The 26,783-nt window shown below is 43.9% G+C and overlaps 1 long non-coding RNA gene across 1 annotated transcript; it reads left to right on the plus strand.

The window, feature by feature from the left end:
• Nucleotides 1-1,211: 1,211 nt before the first annotated feature.
• On the plus strand, nucleotides 1,212-20,844 carry LOC147106073 (uncharacterized). The gene is made up of 4 exons (XR_015081328.1): nucleotides 1,212-1,335; nucleotides 5,849-5,931; nucleotides 19,511-19,650; nucleotides 19,879-20,844. It is a non-coding gene; the product is annotated as an uncharacterized LOC147106073 (long non-coding RNA).
• Nucleotides 20,845-26,783: the final 5,939 nt, after the last annotated feature.

The raw sequence follows: 26,783 nt of genomic DNA on the forward strand, positions 1-26,783 counted from the left end.
CTATCTACATGATTTTGAACACCTCTATCAAATCTCCTCTCAACCTTCTCTGCTCTAAGGAGAACAACCCCAGCTTCTCTAGTCTATCCACGTAACTGAAGTTTCTCATCCCTGAAACCATTCTCGTAAACCTTTTCTGCACCCTCCCTAAGGCCTTCACATCCTTCCTAAAGTGCGGTGCTCAGAATTGGACACAATACTCCAGTTGAGGCGGAACCAGTGTTTTATAAAGGTTCATCATAACTTCCCTGTTTTTGTACTCTATGCCACTATTTATGAAACCCAGGATCCCATATACTTTTTTAACCACTTTCTCAACTTGCCCTGCCACCTTCAACAATTTGTGCACATATACCCCCAGGTCTCTCTGTTCATGCACCCCCTTTAGGATCGTACCCTTTAGTTTATATTGCCTCTCCTCATTCTTCCCACCAAAATGTATCACATTGCACTTTTCTGCATTGAATTTCATCTGCCACATGTCCGCCCATTTCACCAGCCTGTCTATGTCTTCTTGAAGTCTACCACTATCCTCTTCACTGTTTACTATACTTCCAAGTTTTGTGTCATCCGCAAATTTTGAAATTGTGCCCTGTACATCCAAGCCTAAGTCATTAATATATATCAAGAAAAGCAGTGGTCCTAGTACCGACTCCTGGGGAACACCACTGTATACCTTCCTCCAGTCCGAAAAACAACCATTCACCACTACTCTCTGTTTCCTGTCACTGAGCCAATTCCGTATCCATGCTGCCACTGTCCCTTTTATTCCATGGGCTTCAACTTTGCTGGCAAGCCTATTATGTGGCACTTTGTCAAACGCCTTTTGGAAATCCATGTACACCACATCCACCGCATTGCCCTCAGCAACCCTCTCTGTTACCTCATCAAAAAACTCAATCAAGTTAGTTAAACATGATTTGCCTTTAACAAATCCGTGCTGGCTTTCCTTAATTAATCCACACTTGTCCAAGTGACTGTTAATTTTGTCCCGGATTATAGTTTCTAAAAGTTTCCCCACTACCGAGGTTCAACTGACTGGCCTGTAGTTGCTGGGTTTATCCTTACACCCTTTTTTGAACAAGGGTGTAACATTTGCAATTCTCCAGTCCTCTGGCATCACCCCTGTATCTAAGGAGGATTGGAAGATTATGGCCAGTACCTCCACAAGACTATTTGTGCCCACAATTAATGTTATGCCAAGATAGAGCATCATATTTCCTAATACAGAGCATGTTGATAGGGAGAGAAATCAAGAGGTAAGCAGCAGTTGAGGAACTAAAATATGGGGATGGCTCCTTCGGAAAAGCTGGATTGACAGACTGGACAGAAGAGGTAAGTTTCTGCCTTCAGGCGTTGCCCTCTAGGGGACATGTAGTTAAATGTCAGTCTCATTCTCTTCCTTTGTACTATAGCCATGGGGTAAAGTCTAGGGTCTCCTATGTCTAGTTTGGCAGTCTTTCAGCATTGGACTACCACCCTGATAATTAGAATTCCTATTCTCTATGTAACTTGGTTCATAATATGGTACATGCTTGTTAGACAGGAACAGTACAGTGATCTATCTATTCAAAATATATGATCCAGCCACGTGTAACCCCTTGCATACAAACACCTTGTTGCATATTGTGGTCAAGTGGAAATTTGCCTCATATGATCCTTATCTATTGATTTTTTTAAATATTTGGATACTAGTGCCTCTGCTATCTTCTCCCTAATTTCTTTGAATATCTGCTGGTGCTTCTGAAAACATTGTCCTATCGCAACACCGCCCTTCAAATCGTCTTTTAACTGCATTGTAAATGCTACCCTCTAATTTGCTGTGTTGTTCTAAATTGTACCGTTTTCTGTAAGTGGAAGTAGAATTGTGGATGCTTTGTTTGGCAATGAATAATAAGGCAATGAACAATAAAACTAATAATTTGCGCCTGGGATTCACAAATGATCACAATCCACAATTAACGGAAACCTCCCATTCGTGCAGTAGGGGGCTCTCTCCTCTGGTTACAGGTAAAGTGCAGGTGCATGTTTGGTGTAAGCAGACTGAGCTTTCTTTGAATCTAACCCATAGTAAACTCACCATAGGGGTGTTTAACTACAACACTAGGGGCCTAAAATCCATAGTGTTCCATATCTTGAACAGTCATCCATTGGCAAGCATATAATACACCAAAAAAAAGGAACCTATGTCCTGTGTCATTTTGGATAGTGTAATCGTCACCAGTAACAGGAAAATAATGAACCTGGTTACCATGATATTTTATTAATTTAGCTAAATGGATTTTCAATATGAAATAGGAAGAAGAATTTTATCTGTTGCACCATTTCTCACACACTTTTTAATATAAACTGCTTGTAACCAATGCTGTAACTAAAGCCCACTGAAATGTAAATGTTTTCATACATTTATTGCATTCAAATTAGTGTTGGATAGATTGTAAGGACAATAGAGAGTGAGCAATGAGTTTTTTTACAATCGAGTAACCTCGAGGGCCAATGTTCTTAGTAGAGGACAGCAGTAAGGTTCAAAAATACAAAACTGAAGACGGGGTAAATCAACAAGTGGTGATTAAATGATGATAGCTTTGGGGTTTATAAATCTTTAGATTGTTGAAGGTAGGAATGACTGAGGAGGGAGGAAGCGTACAGGTGTTCAACAGTTTCAAGGTCCTGGGAAAGAATGAATTGGAACTGATGCACACGTTGTCATGTAAAATGTTTCTGTGGGCCATTCGGACTGTAAACATAGAAAATAATAGAGGAAAGAAAAACCCTTGATTCCCTTTATGGTTCAATGGCTCAGTTGACAAGAATGAATGCAATGGGAATAGAGACAAAATTGTTTGAGGTTTACAATATCTTGTCACTTTAATGGATATATTCACTTAACGTGTGTTTATTTAAGCAGAGTCTATCGCACAAACAGATTGTTGGCGTACAATGTTTCTGTTTCCCATTAAAACTGTGAGTTTGACAAATGCAAACACATACACACACTGAAATAAATAATCTAATTCAAGACATTTGTGTCATGGCACTGTTATGTTCCATGTTGTTACACTTCATGACATTTGAATACATCAGGTACAATATAATATACTGTGACATCTCGGACCAGTATTATCTAATAGAACCCAGTTCTTACGCCTAACACTGTACCATTACTGAGTATCTGTACATTCATGGTCGACATGACCACAATACTTAGCGAAAGCTACACAGTGTTCTCCACAGCATGGTGTTGTACATCTGGTGCGTACTGCTTAAAGCTCAGACTACTTCACAAACACTGAGCGTGACATGACAGACGTGGTACACTGTCAAACCATTTCTCAACTGTTCCTGCTTGAAAGGCTGCACAAAGTTAATTTCAGTCTTCCCAGATAAATTCCAGAGACATCCATAGAGGATGTTCTGATGGCACTCCCATGGTTAATATTTTCACCTGAATGCCGCCCCCCCCCCAACCACCTAATGGAATCATTGTATTGCAGTTCACCGACAGTCATCTAGTACTGTTCATAATATGTAGGGGATAGTAAGTGCCTTAATGCTGTGTGAATGGTAACCAATTCCTTTGATGAGGGTGGCTCAGTAAAGTAAGTGCTGTGTGACATTTGACCTCACCGAACACTAGCTGTCTTCCCAGGTCATTTTAAAAAAGTGAATGGCACCACAATTTGCTACCTACTATACATTAAAACATAATTACAGACTTCAAGGGACGATTAATGCATCGAACTCTTAAAATGCATCAATACTACACATTCCACTCTTCCTTTGTTCATCCCTTCTTTTCACTTTAATTGATTTTATTTTGGTTGGGGGAGCTTTTCACTTCTCCTCCACTGCCATTTTCTACTATTTCTGTTTGTATGACAAATAACATTTTACAATAAAAAGACACTTTGCGAACTGATCAATTCCTCCCTCCCCATTGCCTCAGATACATTCTGTGGTCTGTCAGATCCATAATGGAATATTTTCTGCTGCTTATGACCTACAAATGGCCAATCCCTGACACCAGTGGAATTTTACTACACCTGAAAACCACAGTGATTATTACCCTCTTTCATCCTTCATACACTATGCTTTGAACTCCAGTGGCTAACTATCCGTGTTCAGTTATCACCTACTGAAGACCACTGGCAAATCACATTATTGGGAAGGGGTTTAGGCACTGCCATTTTCTCAGGTTTGTGTTTCAGATGGGCCTCATGGGGTTTCAGTCTACAGGTGTAAGAAACACTCTTTTATTTTTCTGTGCCAACAATGTTCTTTCCATCACTCACCAATAGATTGATCAAACCCAGGCTTGTCTCATTCAGTTTGAGGTTTATATTGGATTTAAAGGGCACTGTCAACAAGGCATTTCATTCACACTCTGCTCTGTGATTGGAACTGGGTGAGTCAGTTAGTCCTTACTTTCTCCTTGCCAAGATGGGAATATCTCATTTTTGTACTTTGCTCCATCTTGTTAACTGGCCAATAACTGCTGAGAGTCAGCTGGCTCAGACAGGAAATTCTGAATTACAGGAAGTTCCTGGACTGCAGTCTGTGGCTTTCTAGTCAGTAGGGAAATGCATTAAAGTTCCCACTACAGGTACCTCCAGCAATACTATAGTTGTTCCAAAATGAAATACTGCCGCCTCTAACTTCACTTGGAGTAATAGTGGTGATGTAATAAACAAGGGTCTTTAAGCTTTTCGATTTAATTCCTGCACTAGCTTTTCATTAGAATTGCATTTGGATAAATGTATTTGTGGGGATCTGAGAAGAAGAACAGGAATCTAAGTGGAAGCCAGGGCTGGTTGGTGGTAAGGAAGGGCTTGCAAGACATGAGTTATCAAGGTTGAGGGATGAGAGATCAGAACAATAGGGATCTGGAGACAGATGGCAAATTGGGCATGGATGATACAAAGATAAGAAGAATAAAGAATTAATTGCAGAAGTGGTGAACTCCTTGTTGTCTTTGGATTAATATATTTGAGTGGCAAAGCAACCAAACACATAGTGGCCATAGTCAATATAAGAGCACATTCAATAATTCACCCCTAACCTCCAGGAATGATACAATTCTGTAAAACAGAGGGTATTATATTTCAGTAAAAACCTTCTTTCTGTCAGCTGACCCTATTATAACCTTGTTCTAGTGTTATATTGTTGTAGAAACGCCACCTGTTCCTGTCATGTAACATTGTCATGGTCCCACACAGCAAAACTCAGCAGATTAATGGTGGTGTTAATGGGAACTGTAACTAAAGGTAAAACTCATATAGATTTTTTAAAAACTACAAGTTATAGATGATTGAAACAGAGATGTTTAGAAATGTGCTCCAAGGCTCAAGTTTTTGTGTGAGATCATATAGAGTGAGAGTGAAGTGGTGCAGCCTAGAAGTTATGTTGGCCCAAAGAGGATGTTTCGTCTGTGAAAACACCCCCAGCTATTGTTCATTCACCATGCAATCAGAAAGTCAGTAAAGAGGAGATGGTGAGTGTGCCCAGGATATAGAAATGTAACTCTGCACGGCCTCGAGGAACACTAATGAGCAGGTAACGGTGAATATTCTGGAGTGCACACAGTTTACTGTGTTTGTTCTACATGAAGACTATTGCTTACACGTCACATTCAGTTTGAGTAAACACGTTTCCCAATATCGCACTTGGCTACCAGACACTCGATCACATGAGCTACTAGTTCAGTCCATTGGGAATATCTGTACAGTCAGGACCAAGATCAAGCACCATGTCCTCTATCAGCTACTTCACTCTACAGATATGTCACTGAGATGATCCTCTTGCTGTATTTCAATGGTTCCCTCTTCTCTTGTCTTCTCTCCATATCCAGGCACTATTCTGCATCTGCAAAAGACAAGTTGACACCTCATGAAAGGGATAAAGGAAACCTTCACCTAATCTCTCTGGGCTTAGGTAAGCAGCATATCTTCATCTGAGGAGTCTGCACTCCATATCAAGCAAATGGAAACTGTATTGTGTCAATATCTCAGGAGCTTGGTTTGCAAACTCTTAAACATGATGATGTGTCTCTCAATTTCCATTGCTCTCCAAGTTGAGTCACCTTCTGTAATGATGGGCATTCAAGGTTCTATGTAAATATTGCTGTATGATCTCAGCACAGAAATGTTTAACTATTGAGAAATTTTGAAGCTTTCCATCACAAACAATGCTACTAGAGTTTAACTCACTCCCCAGAATATTAACCAATCAATTGAAGGCATTGCTAGTATTGCCTGGGTGTCCCTTAAGGGTAAAAGAGGGATTGAACAAGTTGATAATTCAGGGAAGTCTGAATTGCTGCTGCCTTGAATGTCTTGTAGTTCTTTCAGATGATCATTAGTCAGAAGGTACCCATGGTGGTGAAGTGTACTGAGGGCATTGTCCATCACCTGGAGGAGTTGGCATGATGGACAGTTCACCAGCAAGTCTCTTCCACAGATTAAAATCTGCCAACCCCTTGAGGTATACAGAATTATTCTGACTTTCAGACACTCTCACGTTGATGCTTTGAAATAATGTGCAACACCGTTTCTTTGTTTGTGTGGCTGTCTGCCAGTCCATGTATAAAGCAACAGGATAAAGTTTAAAATGCGTTTTCCCCAGCACCCCTTCCCCTTCGCCCGGTACCTTCCCGTGCAAGCGCAGGAGATGCAACACCTGCCCTTATACCTCCCCCCTTCCCACTGTCCAGGGCCCCAAACACCCCTTCCAGGTGAAACAGCAATTTACTTGTACTTCTTGCAAACTAGTATACTGTATTCGTTGCTTACGATGTGGTCTCCTCTACATTGGGGAGACCAAACGCAGATTGGGTGACCGCTTTGCGGAACACCTCCGTTCAGTCCGTAAGGATGACCCCGAGCTTCCGGTCGCCTGTCATTTTAATTCACCGCCCCATTCCCACTCAGACCTCACTGTACTCGGGCTTTTGCATTGTTCCACGGAAGCTCAGCGTAAGCTCGAGGAACAGCACCTCATCTTCCGATTAGGCACTTTACAGCCTTCTGGACTCAATATCGAGTTCAACAATTTCAGATCATAACCTTGGCCCCCATTTCATTTTTACTTATTTTTTATCCATACCTTTGTCTTGGCCTTTCCCCCCCACTTTTTTCTCTCTCACATGGCAGCTGTCTCCCATTCTGCCAGCGCATTTCACATCTAATCTAGAGCTGTCTTTTGTCTCCACTAGTCCTATCACCATCTCGTCTCGTTTTGAATACCTCTTAATGGCCCAGTAATTCCGTTCCAAACGCGTGAGTACGGTCGGGGTACTCACGCGTCTGGCCGGAGGAAATGCCGGTTTTCAGCATGCACAGCGCATGCGGAGAAAACCAGCATTTCCTGTCCTCTGAACGAAGGGATTCAGAGGCACAGCGCGTGCGACTGCACAGGCAGCGCGTGTGCAGTGAACTTCGTCGATTTCATTCATGGATTCAGTGAGGTTAAGTCCTTACAACTTACACATGAAAAAAACATGTGTAAAGTTGCTTCAGAGGCTGCGGAGGAAGATATATTTTATCGTGGAGCTTCTGAAAGGCAATATTTTTGTTTGGGAAAGGGAGGAAAGTTATTTTAAGAAATGATGAGGTAAGTTTTAAAGTTAAATTTTTTTTTTTAATGGGTTTTCAGTACTGTAGGTAGAAGGAGCAATTGTGGCTGTGTGAATTGAATTTGCTGTGTTTATTAAATGTGAAAATGACTGTTCTAAAATGAGTAATGTAACATTTCCAACATTTTTAAGAAAGAAACTTTTCATCAGTAATATATTCTTTTAAGTAATTATGTATGTATGTCTGTATATATTCCTTTACGTATATGTATATATTCCTTTACTTATGTGTATGAATGTATGTATTTAATTATGATTTTCCAATAAGTTACTTTCTCTGAAAGTCATAATTAAATACATACATTCATACACATAAGTAAAGGAATATATACATACATATATGCAAAGGAATATATACAGACATACATACATAATTACTTAAAATAATATATTACTGATGAAAAGTTTCTTTCTTAAAAATGTTGGAGTCATTTTCACATTTAATAAACACAGCAAATTCAATTCACATAGCCACAATTGCTCCTTCTACCTACAGTACTGAAAACCCGTTTTAAAAAACAAAAATAAACTTTAAAACTTAGCTCAGCATTTCTTAAAATAACTTTCCTCCCTTTCCCAAACAAAAATATTGCCTTTCAGAAGCTCCACGATAAAATATATCTTCCTCCGCAGCCTCTGGAGCAACTGTACTCATGCTTTTTTCATGTGTAAGTTGTAAGGACTTAACCTCACTGAAAGCATGAATGAAACCGGCGAATTTTACTGCGCACACGCTGCCTGTGCAGTCGCACGCGTTCTGCCTCTGAACCCCTTCGTTCAGAGGACAGGAAATGCCGGTTTTCCCCGCATGCGCTGTGCATGCTGAAAACTGGCATTTCCTCCGGCCAGACGCGTGAGTACCCCGACCGTACTCACGCGTTTGGAACGGAATTACTGGGCCAACATTTTACATGTCAATAAAATGAAAAATTTAACAATTGCACGATTTGCCCCCTCGCATCTGCGACTGAGGGTCCAAGGAGGTGCATTGCGCAAGAGGTCATCGTCGTACGTATCCTCACACTGTTCCCTTTCAGGAACTGTATGAAGTGGTGGAAGGATTTCTGGCCATGTTAACGCTCCTTCCGTGACCATAACCATCTTCATACCAGCCATTAGGGTGGTTAGTCCTATGGCGTGAGGGTTTTATGGGCTCCCACAACCCATCTGAGGGGGGGGGCCACCCACACCCGCGGACGCAAGTATCCCACTGGATGTCCACCCAGAATTTATAGTTGGAGCTCCGACTCCACTTGCCGGGACTGTCTGGAGCGGGGTTCGAAACCCTAATCCTTCTGGCCCAGCGGTGGGGATGCTTACCGCTACGCAAAAGGCCCACTCCGCGCAAAAGGTGACACCCATACATTTCCTGCGCCTTTTCCCCTCCCCGTGACTGGAGCCCTATGCTACCACTTGAAAGACCAAGCTATCATCTGTCCTTTTTGCGGTGCCTTTGACTTCTCATTACCAATGATGAGCAGGCGCTGCGCCTCCACCTCGTTGAGGAGATTGCTGAGGTCATCATCAGTTCAATTGTGAGTTCTTTTAATGCCGTGAATTGTGCTCATTCCAGCCATTTCACGTTGCTAATCGGAGTGGGCCTTTGGCGTAGCGGTAGGATCCCCGCTGCTGGGCCAGACGGGGTAGGGTTTCGAACCCCGCTCCAGACAGTCCCGGCAAGTGGAGTCGGAGCTCCGGCTCTAAATTCTGGGTTGACATCCAGTGGGATATTTGCGTCCGTGGGTGTGGGTGGCCCCCCCCTCCTCGTATAGCTTGTGGGAGCCCGTAAAACCCTCCCGCCATAGGACTAACCACCCTAATGGCTGGTTCAAAGATGGTTATGGTCACGGAATGAGCGTTAACCACGGCCATAAATCCTTCCACCACTTCATACAGTTCCCCAAAGGGAACAGTGTGAAGACACGTATGACGACGACGTTGCTAAATAAATAAATGGAATGAAAAAAATTCTTTCAGGGCTTTTAAAAGTCTTTAAATTGCTTTAATTCTGTTTAAAACTACTCCAGATTCTTCAAAATAATGTAAACGTTTTTAAAAGTTTATAAAAGTTACCAAAAGCTTCATAAAAATACCAAAAACCTATTTGAAATGCTGCTCTCCATGTAAAAATGCTTTTCAGCTTGTGAGAAACATTGGGGGCGTGTCCTATTAAACTGAGACCTCAAGGGGCGTGTCTCAGTTGCACAGCGCGCTCCAGGCTTCGCGCTGGCTGCACTCCTGGGCGGCGTGACGTCAGACGCTGCCCGGGATTCTTCTCTTTCAAACAGGAACTCCAGGCGTCCCTGGAGGTGAACGGTAGGCGCGTCGGGTAAGTGCAGATCGGGGGCTTGCACGCGCGGCAAGCCCCCGACCCGAATTTCTGCCCCAATGTCTCTTCACTTCTCTTTTGTTCTCTCCCAGCCTCCAAACTGGCCTTTTAATTTGTTTCATTCCCTGTGCTTTTCCAGTCTTGACAAAGGGTTTTGACCTGAAACGTTGACTCTATTTCTCTCTCCACGGATGTTGCCTGGCCTGCTAAGTTTTTCCAGCATTTTCTGTTGTTATTTAGAATGTGTGCTGGGTACTTCAGGTGGAATTATCACTTCTATTGCAGTACCAAAATCATGTTCTTGTAATTTATAAATAATGAAATATTAAATTGTGTTCTTAATTCAATGCGTGTTACTCTAATCTAATTCCTCTCCTCTGTGGAGTTGGGGCTCTTTAAAGCTTAGAATTTGTAACAGGATTTGCAAAAAATCTCTCTCCCTTTCAGCAGAGAAAACTGCATCAACTTTACACCAACTATCACTCAATATAAAAAGGCTGAGAGTAAAACATTAGGTGAGTGGATAGTTTCAGTATTTAATTGAATGTAACATCCTGCAGGTTAATGGTGCCATAATGGAAGGTAATTGGGACAGCACTAGTGCACTTAGCTACAAAAAGTATAATTTCAAGAGCAGATTTCTCTCTGTGCTTCAGTAATAAACATAAATGCCTGTTGGTAGCAGTGCTGCAGTCCCCTGGCTGCCATATATTTTGAGCACTGTAAGATCCAGTATGCCGTTTACACATTGATGACCTGAATGAATCTTCCCCAACTATTGCCGACAAAGAATTCATGATGTGTGTGAGCAGCTATTCTGTGTTACCATTCAGAAATCTTCTCTACAAAGTACGTGGGTGAATCTGCTGAACTTGGAGCCAATGCACGCATACACACACCCTCACTCTCACACACTATCTCTTTCCCTCACACGCTATCTCTATACCTCCCACTCTAACCATCAAATGCTGACTCCCTCACACACACACACACACACACACACACACAAGGTCTGTCAGCGCTGAGCAGACCCGACAGGCAGCGGCGGGCGACCTAATTAATCTCATTAGCATCTAGTTGACAGATCAACAGGCTTTTTTAACTTCCCTTTTCACTTTAACTTCATGTCCACGGGAACCACGCTGTTCGGGGACCATGGCTGTCAACCTGAGGTGGGAGTTCAGTGGCCATTGCCCCAGCTGATTACTTGACAGCTTCAAATGTACAGTAAAAGCTCCCACTGGACAGATCATCACTATCTTCAGCCACAAGCTGTTTCTCAGTCCATTTCCAGCATAGATTCTGCAGGCTTTCCACTCTTCATCGACTCTTACCTCATTGGAAGAACACTCTCTCCATTGACAGAATGCTTCGGTCATCTCTACTTCACCTGCCATCTATTCCATCAACATGGGTGCCATTTATACTCTCTCACCTTGGTCCTCAGAATCTGACCATGATCAGCCCCAACACCAGCAGCACCAGGCACACCAGCAGCATCAACAACAACACCAACCCACTCCGCAATCACCTGATGCTGCACAGGACACAGGGCATCAGCACCCGACCACAATGCTGCCCGGGAGGCCAGGGATGGCCTCACCATGGCCAGATTTACTTCACTTGACGCTGTACACCATGGCTGCCACATGATGCGCCAGGTTGGCACCACCCCACACCAACACCATAAAGCAGCCTTACAATGCCCAAGCCATTCCTTTCACACTCATCAACATTGTGGGGGGTACCGTTTTGTCTCACCATTCACTGCAACTCACAAAGCCACTTCCAAAGGTGCACACAAATCTGTCCAAGAACAGAAAGTGTTGAAAATAAAGGTTTCAATGTTTGACAGCTCATTCAATTTTTTGAAGAGGTAACAGAGAGAGTAGACAACAGTAATGCAGTAGATGTAATTTATCTAGATTTTCAAAAGACCTTCGATAAGGTACCCCATAATAGACTGATGAACAAGGTCAGAGAATGTGGAGTCAGGGGACAAGTAGCAGAATGGATAGCTAGCTGGCTTCAAGACAGAAAGCAGAGAGTAGGGGTAAAGGGTAGCTGTTCACAATGGTAGAAGGTGGGAAGTGGGGTCCCACAAGGATCAGTGCTGGGACCACTGTTGTTCACAATTTACATTAATGATTTAGACTTTGGAATCAAAGACACAATTTCTATATTTGCGGATGACACCAAATTAGGGGGGATAGTCAATACTGAGGAGGACTGTAACAAATTACAGGAAGACATTAATAAATTTGCAGAACGGGCATATAATTAGCAAATGAAGTTCAACACAGATAAATGTGAGGTATTACATTTTGGTAGGAAGAATAGGGAGTCCACTTATTACTTGGAGGGTGTGAGTCTAGGTGGGGTAGAGGAGCAAAGGGATCTCGGAGTACAAATACACAAATCATTATAAGTTGCGACACAGGTTAGCAAGGCCATAAAAAAAGCAAATCAAGCACTAGGGTTTATTTCTAGAGGTATAGAATTGAAAAATAGGGAAGTTATGCCAAACCTGTATTGAACCTTGGTTAAACCACACTGCGTACAGTTCTGGTCACCATATTATAAAAAGGAAATGGAGGCACTGGAGAGGATGCAGGCAAGATTTACAAGGATGATACCAGAAATGCGAGGGTATACATATCAGGAAAGGATGAACAGGCTGGGTCTCTTTTCTCTTGAAAAAAAGCTGAGGGGTGACCTAATAGAGGCCTTTAAAATTATGAAAGGTTTTGATAGAGTGGGTAGAGAGAGAATGTTTCCACTTGTGGGGAAGAGCATAACTAGAGGCCATCAATATAAGATAGTCACATAGAAGCATAGAAGATATTCAATGTGATCATGGCTGATCATCCAAATTCAGTACCCGGTCCCTGCTTTCTCCCCATATCCATTGATCCCTTTAGCCTTAAGAAATATATCCAACCCCTTCTTGAATATATTTAATGAATTGACCTCTACTGCCTTCTGTGGTAGAGAATTCCACAGATTCACCACTCTCTGGGTGAAGAAATTCCTCCTCATCTCTCTCCTAAATGGCTTACCCCTTATCCTTAGACTGTGACCTCTGGTTCTGGACTCCCCCGCCATCGGGAACATCCTTCCTGCATCTAGTCTGTCTAGTCCTGTTAGAAATCCAATACGGAATTCAGAAGAAACTTCTTTACCCAAAAAGTGGTGAGAGTGTGGATCTCGCTACCACAGGGAGCGGTTGAAGTGAATAGTATAGATGCATTTAAGGGGAGGCTAGACAAGCATATGAGGGAGAAGGGAATAGAGGGTTATGCTGATTGATTTAGATGAGGAAAGACGGGAGGAGGTGCGAGTGGAGCATAAACGCCAGCATGGACTGGTTGGGCCGAATGGCCTGTTTCTGTGCTGTATATCCTATGTAATTAACAGAAACTTTACATGAACATTGGATAAAACACCCAAGTGGCTACCCTTGTGTGTTGTTAGTTGGTATTATTGCACTAGGATAAGGGTGAGTGTGAGGGGTGGCTAGTGAGATGGGGAAGTGATAATGTAGATAGAGAGGGATGGGTGGAGGTGCAAGGTAAGTTGGTGTGAGTAAGGATGTGCAGGAGTAGGGTAGGGAAGGCAGAGTGATGGGGATGTGATGAGAGGCACAGCAGGATGAATGTGAGAATGGCTTTGTACTAACACTTCGTGATCTAATGAGATCATTGAAAGGTTTGCACCACTGCACCCAAGTTCTCCTGACGACATCCCTGCTTGTGACCTCTGCAATGTGCAACCAGGCTGTGTTGGTCTCCTGGGGAGGTCTCTTCCGCCCATAGGTACAGAAGAGGACCTCCCTGCGTGCTGCGACTCCCTCCATAAGCACCAGCATATGGAGGGAATAAAAACAGAAAATGCTGGAAATACTCAGCAGGTCAGGCAGCATCTATAGAGAGAGAAACAGAGTTAATGGCCCAGAAATTCGAGTAAGCCCCCGACCTGCACTTACCTTGCGCGCCGGCAGTTGAGCTGTAGGGCCCCGTGGAATTCCGCTCCGGGGCCTGGCCCAGCTGCCGGCGCGCTGTGCTTGCGTGTCCCAGGGGCGTAGTTAGTGCGATGCGTCCCCTGGGATCACGTGAGCCATGGGCAGCCAATCGGAGGAGGGAAAAGCCCATTCATAAGATTGACAGGTAGACCTGTCAAAACTTATAAATACTACGGGCCCAAAATAGCAGTAAACCTTCAAATAAAAATAAAAAATTATACTTTTTAAATAAACTATAAATTACATTAAATAACTATTTTAAGCAATAATTTAAATTTTTGAAAAAAATAATTTTATATTCTAACGGGGCTAAAAATAAACTTACCTTGCTTTAAAGTATTTAAAAATAATAAACCTGTGGAAAAAATGTTTTAATTTTAATTAATTGGCCACTTACCTTGCAAAAAGCAGGCCTTACGCCTGCTTTTTAAATGTGTAAATCCTGCAGGCTTACCCTCCCGGGAAAACCTGTAAAAAAAAAACTAAGTTCAAAGCGCACGCGCAGCCTCCCCTGCGCGCGCGTTTGACCTCTGAACCTCTTCGTTCAGAGGATCGGAAGTGCCGGTTTCCCGCGCATGCGCAGTGCATGCAGGAAACCGGCAATTCCATTCGGCCTACGGGTGAGTACCCCGTGCGTACCCACCCGGGGAGAGCCGAATTTCTGGGCCAATGTTTCAGGTTGATGACCGTTCGTCAGAACTGGATGTGGTCAGGAGGACCTGGGTGCAGTGCTGCAAACCTTCCAATGATCTCATTAGATCACGAAACATTAGTACAAAGCCACACTCACCTTCTTTCTCTACAGATGCTGCCTGACCTGCTGAGTATTTCCAGCATTTTCTGTTTTTATTTCAGATTTCCAGCATCCGCAGTATTTTGCTTTTGTATTAGCATATGGAGGGAGTCATGGGAGAACCTGGGTGCAGCCTTGCACCTCTGTGCAGTGATTGTCAGTGCTTGCAGCACCTCAATGCTGTAGAACACTGACAGCACAAATGTTAAAAGAAAGTTGGCTATGGTCCCTTTAAGGAATAACAACAGAAAATGCTGGAAATACTCAGCAGGCCAGGCAGCATCCGTGGAGAGAGAAACAGAGTTAACGTTTCAGGTCTGGGACCCTTCATCAGAACTGGAAAAAGCTGGAGATGTAACAGATATTAAGCAGGTGCAGAGACAGGGGGGGAGGGGTTTAGGAGGGGAGGAAGGAATTGAAAGAACCTTTAAGGAAACCGGCTGATGACGCGTCATGAATGATGTCACCAGACCCGCTTCCTCTAATTGGTCCGGGAAACGCGCTGGGTGGGCTTAAAAAGCCCCATCAATGGAAAATCATTTTCCAGAGCGGGATGGAGCCAGCTGTGGGGTCGGGACCCGCCACCGATGTCGCTCAGCCCGGACCGGACCCGCCAAGGTAAGGAAAATCTTGGCCTCTATCTCTATCCCTCCCACTCTATCTCTGACATGCTGACTCCCTCACACACATACATTCACTCTCTCACACATACACACACTCTTTGCCACTCCTGTACTCACTCTTTGTCTCACACACACACACATTTGTGCCCACTCACTTGCGTATTTACTCTCGCCTGTGCACTTACTCTCAGCACACGAACCTCCTCTCCCTCAGACAGTCTCTTATATGCACTCCCATTCTCTCACTTTTTCTCTTTCTCACGCGCTTGCTATCTCTCGCAGTCTCTCTCTCAGGCGCACACCTTCTGTCACGCATGCACTCTCTCTCTCACACACACACACACCTTCTCTCCGTCAGTCACTCTCATACATGCTTGCTCTCCCTCACATACTTGCTCTCCCTCACATACTTGCTCTCCCTCACATGCAAGCTCATCCTCGCACTGTATCTCTCCCATAATGTCTCTCTCACACACACGCACACACACAATCATTTCTACCTGAATGCTACTATAAAGAACCATGGATGATCCACAAGAATTACAGTTATGGGCCTCCCATGTACCTGGCAACTCTTTAAATAAAATTTCAGAACTAGAACTGTAAACAACTATCCTGTCTTGCAAAATTTAAATTCTAACGATAGAAAAGCTATCACTGGAGACATGCCATTTTAGGGTTCCCATGATAATTTTCTAGGCCATTATAATGTCTGGCCACAATGCAGCCTGATGCATGAATGCTGAGTGAGAGTCCTCATTCCCCTGATGTCGAGCTGACAGGAAAGGAAAATTTATTGTAAAAGCAGGCTGCCTTTTTCATGAGACACAAAATCCAAAGTAACTGTTTGCTCAAGGGTGTGGTTTGCTGCTGCAATGACATCTTGTCTATCAGTGCACAACTCAGTATTTCAATGGGGCAGTCAGTGCCCAGCATTGTACATCATTTTGAAATATTGTAGTACAGGACTGGGTAATAACTGCCACTGTCAAGAACATCAACTGTTGCTGGATTATGAAAATGATTTGTTAAAATCATGTTTTGACTCACTGTTGCTGTGATCGACGGTGTTGTACACTGTGGGCAAGAGATCCCAAACTTACATCAGACCACAGCAGGCGTGCCAGCTGCTGCAGCAACATCTGGGGAAGAGCCTGGTCTGTGAATGTGGATATAGTGACAGGGCTTCCATAACGCTGATATCTGCGGTAAATGTGAACAGTTGGCATCTCTGCCCTCAATATGGGTCCATGGCATGAAGTTACACTGCACAGGCAGTGGCTCAAGGGCTTCTCATAACATAAGCTGCATACGTAAATTCCATTACATAGAAACATAGAAGATAGGAGCAGGAGTAGGCCATTCGGCCCTTCGAGCCTGCTCCGCCATTCAATGAGATCATGGCTGATCATTCAAATTCAGTACCCTGTCCCTGCCTTCTCCCCATATCCCTTGATCCCTTTAGCCTTAAGAAATATATCCAACTCTTTCTTGAATATATTTAATGAACTGGCCTCCACCGCCCTCTGTGGCAGAGGATTCCACAGGTTCACCACTCTTTGAGTGAAGAAATTCCTCCTCATTTCAGTCCTAAATGTCCTACCCCTTATCCTTAGACTATGACCCCTGGTTCTGGACTCCCTGACCATCGGGAACATCCTTCCAGCATCTAGTCTGTCCAGGCCTGACAGAATTTTATAGGTTTCGATGAGATCCCCTCTCAATCTTCTAAACTCCAGTGAGTATAAGCCCAATCGATGCAATCTCTCCTCATACGTCATTCCTGCCATCCCAGGTATCAGCCTGATGAATCTTTGCTGCACTCCTTCCATGGCAAGAACGTCCTTCCTCAGATAAGGCGACCAAAACTGCACACAATACTCAAGGTGCGGTCTCACCAAGGCCCTGTATAACTGTAGCAAGACATCCTTGTTCCTGTACTCGAACCCTTTTGCTACGAATGCCAACATACCATTTGCCTTCTTAACCGCCTGCTGCACCTGCATGCTTACCTTCAGCGACTGGTGCACAAGAACACCCAGGTCTCTTTGCACTTCCCCTTCTCCCAATCTATTGCCATTCAAATAATAATCTGCCTTCCTGTTTTTGCCACCAAAGTGGATAACCTCACATTTATCCACATTATAGTGCATTTGCCATGTTTCTGCCCAGTCACCCAACCTGTCCAAATCGTACTGGAGTTTCATGACATCCTCCTCACAGCATACCTTCCCACCCAGCTTTGTGTCATCTGCAAATTTGGAGATATTACATCCAATTCCCTCATCCAGATCATTAATATATATTGTGAACAGCTGGGGTCCTAGGACCGATCCTTGCGGTACTCCACTAGTCACTGCCTGCCACTCGGAAAATGACCCGTTTATTCCAACTCTTTGCTTTCTGTCCGCCAACCAGTTCTCTATCCAAGTCAATACCTTGCCCCCAATCCCATGTGCCTTAATTTTGCACGCTAGTTGCATAGGAGACATTTGTGGGGATTTTCCCTTATTTCGTACTGAGAAATACATCTATTTTAAATATGAATTGGTACTCCATGTTGCTAAATCTGATTTAACAGTGGTGTGGCGGAGACCACATAGGGACAATAACACAATTCACTATGTATAGCCAATGTTGTTATCGCTCCACGTTATGTACAGAACTTGGTGGGTTATCGGGGCAGGGTCCCTTTAAGAGTCGTCGATTGTGTGATGACGTCATAGCCCTGCGAGTCCCTCAGTCCGTGCGGAGAGTTAATAAAGCTAACACGCGTTTTTCTTTGCTGCTATGAAAGCCTCGCAGTCTGTTTATTTCCAGCGACTCTCACAGTGGCATCCTTTCCACCCTTCTTTCCAGTTCTTGTTGGCACTCCTCGTTTCCCCATTGCTCCTCCCAGTTCTTCTCCCCTATCTCCCAGTTCATGAACATATTCTTTGTCCCCGAATTTGTCCCTCACCACCATTTCTGCTGCTTTGCTCAAGGATCTAAGGGGGAGAAATTCAGTATCGTCCCATTTGGGGCGCAATTATTGGCCAGGCGCAAAGTTTAGCGCCTGGCGCTAATTATCATCTCTGACTGCAAACTTGGCTTCTATTGCCCATGAGGTGATTGGAGCGCTAAATCAGGTGCTACACACCTCTCTTAAGGTGCTAACGCCGAGGAGCGAGGCGCTAACTTAGAGCGCTGGAGAAGCTCATGTGATGCCAGTCAGCAGTGGAACAAAGACACACTGGCGCCGGCCAGTTCTTAAAGGGGAGGGTCGATCTTGCTCTCCATCCACACCCTGCTCATTGCAGCCTTGAATCTCGGCCTGGAGAGACTTGTACTACAATTCTGCTGGAAAGAACAATGGAGAGGCCCAGGGAAAGAGCTCAGAGTGCAGCCCCCATAGTCTCTTCTAAATCGATGCAAGGAAGGTCAAATCAAAATGAACCTGCAAAGTGCTGCTCAGTACCCAAAACTCCTTCACACAGCGTTGAATCTCTACAGAAGTCTCTCTCTCTCTCTCAGAATGCGTGGTGCAAAAATGTCACTGACAAAAAGTCAGGAAGCAGCCGCCTTTAAATAGCGCTCCCCCAGTCCCTTCCCAACTGCAAAACGCTCCCCTCAACCTGTCATTGCAAGCGGCAGGCAGTAAGGCAGGGGGTGCCACTCAATATCCGGTCCGGGGCACTACCGGGGCGTTGCTGCTCAACTGACGTCACGATCTGCGGGTGCAGGAGAGCGTGGCGGTATTGTTTAGCAGCACCACAAAATGTCTGTTCAATTTCACGAGCGGCGCAAACATCGCCGCGCCCGGGCACTAGTTGCTTTGCACCCCATTTGCGCCCTCTAACGGGAGGTGCAAAGCAGCCGAATTTTTCCCCCTAACTCTGTTGCACACTATTTCTCACAGGCAATTAGCGATGGGCAATAAATGCTGCCTTTGCCGTGAATGAATTAAAATAAAACATTCCAGATGTGGCAAAACTATCACAAGATGAGGAATTTCTGCTAGTCCCCCCACCCCGGGTCTTCGGTGTGAATATTTATTATAATTTGATATAGGCAGATAGGCCACTTTTGTTTGACGTCGCGTCTGGCCACCATCTTTGTTTTCTTCAAAGTACAGTGGAGTTGGATCCCCGGTATCAGAAATATCAGCTTGGACTGAGTGCGGCAGTGAGCAGCAGAATCGGGAGCAGAGTTGGACCATTGCAACTTAATGCAGGACAGGAAGTTTACCTACAAGTTCAGATGTAAAGCCATCAGGTACCAACCTGCATGTCCATGTAAAATGTGGATAATGGAGTGTATAGACTTGTATTGTTTTTTTACACCACAGGGTGGGGGGCTGAAGGAAAGGTTGGGCTTCTTTTGCTACAGTTAATGCTCGGTAAAATTACAGTTTTCTCTCTCAATCATATTGGGTGTTTTTTTCTGAAGTGTTATCATTTATAAATTACATTTTCTTTTTTAAATGAGAGACCATTTCTCCAGTTGCTTGCAGACAAATTGTACAGACCAAAGGCAGATTCGATGTCAGACCAGGCCTGGATCGTCAGCCACCGTATACGGGAGCCCTGCCAGTAATCTGTTCAGAGGAGTGAGCCCATCAGTTACATCGCAAAACTTGCCTCTGACTTGCTGCCACGAATAATAGATTTTCTTTCTATTTTAAGTGGAGCTTAACTTTTTAAATTAAATTTTACATAACATGTCCTGTCGTGGTGAACTGCTTTATATGATAGTAAAATAACAATTACTGCGCTGGAGGTTTACTCTGTGCTTTATGAATGCATTTAAATGAATGCAATAAAAGTTTTTGTTTAAAAAATTGCAATTTAAATGTTACTGGTGTGCATAATTTATAGTTCTCTAATTAAAAGTGTGCGGTGCCTAGTCTAGGGGAGGGAAATGATGCCAACCAGAGAGCGAGATTATCCCCGTAGACTCTTTCTGGTTCAGTTTGCTGTATTTTTGTGAAGGAGACATGTGCTAACTACAGTAGTGAGACCTGGTAATTCCATTTTTGATTATATATTTGAATTTTTGTTTACTGGGAGCATATGTCCATAATTGAAACCAGGTTTATTTAAGCTGTCTGCTTTCATTAAAATATGCACGTTCTGCTTGATTTAATCTTAAAGGCAGCAGGGTTCATTGGCTGTAAAATCCCTCCTTAATTGTGTTCCCGTCAGGCTGTGTTACAGAGAACCTCTGTTGAGAAACCTACGCTCTCAGAAGAACAGAAAGGGAAAAAAAAGCCATCATTATGTTAACTTTGTCCCGTCTGAACAATGACAGATTGTTTACAGGCCACAGTAAGCAAGTGCGAATTAGTGGGAAGTCTGTGTATGTGATTAATGTTAAATGTATTTTTTTAAAATTGTTCTTATAAATAAATACTTGGAATTAAATGCTACTTGTTCCATTTGTATGAAATTAAAGTAAACTGTGAGATGAGTTAATGCCTCGCAGTGCTGTTTTGTTGTGACAATTCTCCATTACTGTCCAGCACAGACCATCCATTTGCTCAGCACTGGTAAGGCATAATGATGCCTCTAATACACCAGACCTTATTCTAGCAAAACTCAGCTATTGTTCTGAGGTGGTCAGCTGTGTTCCTGTCATGTGACTATGACCATGCAACACACTGATGACACGTGCGTTCTTATCATCAGAGAAAGGTTTTACTGTTGGTCATCAGGGTGCATTTTTTTGACCCAAATCTTAGGCATTTTATACATATGTTTTTACCCAATTCTCAAGTAGGATGTCTGCGGTCAGTGGTTGAAGCCATAATAAATGTAGGTGTTTAATGCAAAGTGGTTATTTGTGTTGCATTTTAGCAAGAAAGAAAGAACTTGCATTGATGCAGCACCCTTCACATCCACAGAATGTCCCAAAGCGCTTCACAGCTAATGACGTTCTTTTGAAGTGTAGCCACTGTTGCAATGTAAGATTCCACAAACAGCAATATGATAAATAACCAGATAATCTGTTTGTGGTGATGTTGGTTGAGGGATAAGTGTTGGCCAGGACAATGTGAGAAATTCCCTGCTCTTCATCAAATAGTGTCATGGGATCTTTTACATCCATATAAGAAGGCAGACAGGGTCTATGTATAACATCTCAAGTGAAAGGTGGCACCTCCGACAGTGCATCACTCCATCAGTACTGCATCAAAGTGTTAGCCGAGAGTATGTGCTCAAGTCTCTGGGGACCTTCTGACTCCAGAGGGGAGAGTTTTACTATTGAGGCAAGACTGACATTTGTACTGCTGTGCGTAGGCAACAGTATAACTCCAACCTATGGCAGCCTATTGAGATATAAACACTTTTCCTGATGGTCCTGTGATAAATTGTTTATCAAAAATTACTAAGTTTTAAAACAAAACCTGGTAACCTGATGTGCAATGCAATATTCTGAGAGTTTGGCTCTTTTGAGAAATGTGACTGATCCAAAATAATTTTACTGCTGTTCAACTCTTCTCCCCAACCCCTGTGATTATCTGTTTAACAAATATTCAGCTGCATAATAAATAGTGTTTTTTTAAAAAGTTGCACCAATTAAAAAAAATCAGATCCTTCATCTATTTTATTATACAGCAGCTAAAACATTTTGGGCAAGTACAAAAGAATTGCTATTATGCATTGTAAGCTAGGTTTGAGCCTACTAAAGTTGTGCGAATCCAGCAGCCTGGGAACGGTAGCATAATGGTTATGTTACTGGACTAGTACTCCAGAGGCCTGGACTAATGCTGTGGAAACGTGAATCCCACCACGGCAGCTGGGGAATTTAAATTCAGTTAGAATAAAAAGCTAGTATCAGTGACTATGAAACTATCGGATTGTTGTAAAAACCCATCTGGTTCACTAATGTCCTTTAGGAAAGGAAATCTGCCATCCTTACCTGGTCTGGCCTATATGTTGACTCTTAACTGCCCCCTAGTAAGCCACTCAGTTGTAAAAAACCACTACAAAAAACAAGAAGAATAAAACTGGATGACTACGGACACGACAATGGCACACCCAGCCCAGTCGGCCCTGCAAAGTCCTCCTCACCAACATCTGGGGACTTGTGCCAAAATTGGGAGAGCTGTCCCACAGACTAGTCAAGCAACAGCCTGACATAGTCATACTCACAGAATCATGCCTTTCAGCCAATGGACTCTAGACCCCATCAGGTCAAGCATAGGCAAGGAAACTTCCTGCTGATTACCACCTACCGCCCTCCCTCAGCTGATGAATCGGTACTCCTCCATGTTGAACACATGGAAGAAGCACTGAGAGTAGCAAAGGCACAGAATGTACTCTGGGTGGTGGACTTCAATGACCATCACCAAGAGTGGCTCGGTAGCACCACAGCTGGCCGAGTCCTGTAGGACATAGCTGCGAGACTGGGCCTGCGACAGGTAGTCAGAGAACCAACACGAGGGAACAAACCTACTTGACCTCGTCCTTACCTGTCGCAGATGCATCTGTCCATGACAGCATTGGTAGTAGTGACCACCGCACAGTCATTGTGAAGACAAAGTCATACTTAGCACAAAGGAAGATGGTTGTGGGTCAATCATCGCTGCAAGAGTCCCTAAGGGCAGTGTCCTAGGCCCAACCATCTTCCGCTGCTTCATCAATGACCTTCCCTCCATCATAAGGTCAGAAGTGGGGATGTTCGCTGATGACTGCACAGTGTTCAGTGCCATTTGTAATTCCTCAGATAATGAAGCAGCCCATGCCCCCATGCAGCAAGACCTGGATGACATTCAGGCTTGGGCTGATAAGTGGCAGGTAACATAAGTGCCAGGCAATGACTATCTTCAACAAGCGAGCTTCTAACCACCACCCCTTGACATTCAATGGTATTACCATTGCCGAATCCCCCACCATCAACATCCTGGGGGTCACCATTGACCAGAAACTTAACTGGACCCGCCACATAAATACTATGGCAACAAAAGCAAGTCAGAGGCTGGGTATTCTGCAGCAAGTGTCTCACCTCCTGACTCCCAAAAGCCTTTCCACCATCTACAAGGCACAAGTTAGGAGTGTAATGGAATACTCTCCACTTGCTTGGATGAGTGCAGCTCCAACACATTCAAGAAGCTCGACACCATCCAAGACAAAGCAGCTTGCTTGATTGGCACCCCATCCACCACCTTAAACATTCACTCCCTCCACCACCGGCATACCGTGGCTGCAGTGTGTAGCTTCTACAAGATGCACTGCAGCAACTCGCCAAGGCTTCTTCGGCAGCACCTCCCAAACCTGCAACCTCTACCACCTAGAAGGACAAGGGCAGCAGGCACATGGGAACACCATCACCTCCAAGTCACACACCATCCTGACTTGGAAGTATATCGCCGTTCCTTCATCGTCACTGGGTCAAAATTCTGGAACTCCCTCCCTAACACCACACGGACTGCAACGGTTCAAGAAGATGGCTCACCACCACCTTCTCAAGGGCAACTAGGGATGGGCAATAAATGCTGGCCTTGCCAGCGACGTCCACATCCCATGAATGAATAAAAAAATATATAGGCGAGGTGTCTGATTTCTCATTTCTGTCATTTAGTGAGTTTATCCAATTTTGCTGATGGTCTGCATTCAAACGGAGCAGAGGAGGTCTAACTGGGGTCCAGTGGATGTCATCCGATTGTGACCTGAACCTCCAGTCATTGCTATTGCCTGGTCAATGGATTATTTGGAGGGGATTTCCATCTAGATTTTGGTTTGGGAATCTGATTTATAATTGTACATTAAAAAAAAATAGGTAATTGAAGGAAATCAGATAAAGAGGAGAAAAGGGAGTCTTCTTGGACAGCCAGGGAAAGCAACATATAATGTTCACAGGCCTTTAAGAATTTCTAATACAACATTGATATTAGAAAGCTGTTTTTGTGATCTGGCTGTTGAAAGTTAAACACTAAAGCTGTGTTTACTCACCATGCAGTTGAACTTTGAAAAGACACCAAGGCTGGGCTCTGAACATCTGCCTTCAGCGTCTGCATAGCTTGTGATGACTGGGCTGGGGCCTGGGGTGGGGCCTGGGTCTGGGCCTGTCCCTGAGTTGAGCTGTTCCACTGGCCCTCATCCTGCTTCAGCCAGCTGCCTCGGATTCCCCACTTAGCCAAGTAAAATTTACAGATCTCATAGTTCATGGCAGAGTAGTAGAGAAGGTCCAGTACAAGCAGGACTAGGATAAAAAAGCCATAAATCCATACTCCAACCAGTGCACTGTAGTTACTGAAACAAAAATACAGTCATATGAGGGTGATGACAATAATGCAGTTTTATATGCAATAAACACAAGAAGGAGTATTAACAGTATGACTATATATATATTAATATATAATAGAATATACCACTAAACATCCATTTCCAGGAAATTCTTTGTCATGATCCTTCTACTTATTTTGGCAAATTTTGACATAAATGCTGTTACAACAAAAAGTAATTCCACAGCAGGAGCTAAAACAGAGTGTGTACCGACTAATGAAAAGTGTCTCTATGGGCTGGCTGTTAACATATGAAGGCAACTGGAAACAAAACCCGAACATGTTGGCATCCCGCATTTTCAGCATCAAAATGATGGTTCAGGTTTCATGCTGTACAATAGAAATACGTGTGTGTTATCGATACCTCTGGGCTGGGCTGCACTCCTGTGCGCCACTAGTGAGCGAGTCAGAATCTGCGACCTCAACTCAATTGTACCAATTAATTTTGACTTCCAGGTTTTGTGTCTCCAAGCTACGCAGCAGGTGTGATGCGCACCTGCTTGACACAATCTCAGCTGTACTTAAAGGGACAATGTACAAATGGAAATGGGAGGTGTTCAGGATGGATGGTGGACATAGAGCAAGGGCAGCACCCAGATTTAATGAGGCCTCGCTGGAATTACTGCTGGGTGCAGTCAGGAGCAGGAGAAACATAACTTTCCTCAGCAATGGGAAGAAGAAACCTGCTGCTCTCACTAAGAAGGCGTGGTTGGAGGTAGTGGAGGAGGTGGGTAGCAGGACCATGGTGCCCAGGGCTTGGATGAAATGTAGGAAGCGGTTTAATGATCTAACCAAGTCAGCACATTTGCTGATTCACCTACATCCTGCGCTTTAAGGTACCTGATTTGACATTGAATTCACCCACTCTAATTTACAGTTCCTTGTCAATCCTTGTGCAGAGTTTCACAATCCTTCAATCTGATTGGTTAAGGAGATACATAGTTGCTTTCCCTGTTCGCTCAGATCCCAGATGCCCGGTTTCCTTCGCTGCGAGTTTTTAAGCAAATTGCGGCGCAAAATATCGTCGCAATTAAATGGGGAAGGGCAAGTCTTACTGACAGCAGATGCCATTAGATTCCCTCCTACAGCAAATTATGGTCCATTAAGTCTTTGGAGATGTGTTTCAATTTGGAATCAAGTTTTGACAAAGGATTTGACCCGAAACGTTGACTCTTTTTTCTCTCCACGGATGTTGCCTGGCCTGCTGAGTTTTTCCAGCATTTTCTGTTGTTATTTTGGAATCAAGGTCACTTGGATTCATGGGAAAGCCATTATTAGTCTCAATTTTGTTGTCATACAAAGAATTACAAGGGACAAATGCCACTGTATCTTCATTTGGTAATTTGCTATACAGGGTGTGTCTCATTCTCCTCCTCCCCCCCTCCTGCACAGTGAATCTTGTGCTTTCAAAGGCGAGAGATGGCAATACTGAAAAAAGGAAAACATTTCTACTGTTGATATCCAATATCAACATCGAGCACTCCCAGACTGGGTATAGCACAGATTAAGTGCAAAGTAAAGCCCCCAATACATGAACTAACAATGTGCCTTATCTCGAGTCTTAATGCAGCACCTTCTACTGCTCCATATGACATTTCCAATTCCTACACCAGCTATCTGCATGGCCTCTCTGAGCGAGATGCTCAATTACTGTCAAACTATGATTGCTTTGGTCTGTGGGCTAATGCAAAGAAGTGTAGTTCAGAATGCCTAAACTCACTTCACATAGGACCATAGTCAACAAGGAGAGGAGACTTTGATCCCATCACACTAGCCCCAGTTTTATCTAGGGGACAGTTTTTGGCGGGTGAGTTTTAGGGCAGGATTTTCATTGGGCCGTGGAGGTAGGATTGGAGGCGTGCGGGTGGTTAAAATTGCAAAAACTGGCGGGCGGGCCCGACCCCGCCTCCACGCAATTTTCAAAAATTCGTGTCTGATGGTCCCGTCTCCAAGAGGCGGGATAGGCCATTAAGGCCCTTAACAAGCACTAAATTGCCTCTATAATGCCATTTTGAATGGCCATTGCAATTTTAACCCTTTTCCCACGTGAAACATGCCTGTTCTGAAACACGACGGTGAAACCTGGCGGGAGCACAATTGGATTGCTGACTATTAGCTGCAGCTC

Source organism: Somniosus microcephalus, chromosome 16 (assembly GCF_052327205.1).
Source record: "Somniosus microcephalus isolate GS21.2 chromosome 16, FLI_Smic_1.0, whole genome shotgun sequence".
NCBI lineage: Eukaryota > Metazoa > Chordata > Chondrichthyes > Squaliformes > Somniosidae > Somniosus > Somniosus microcephalus.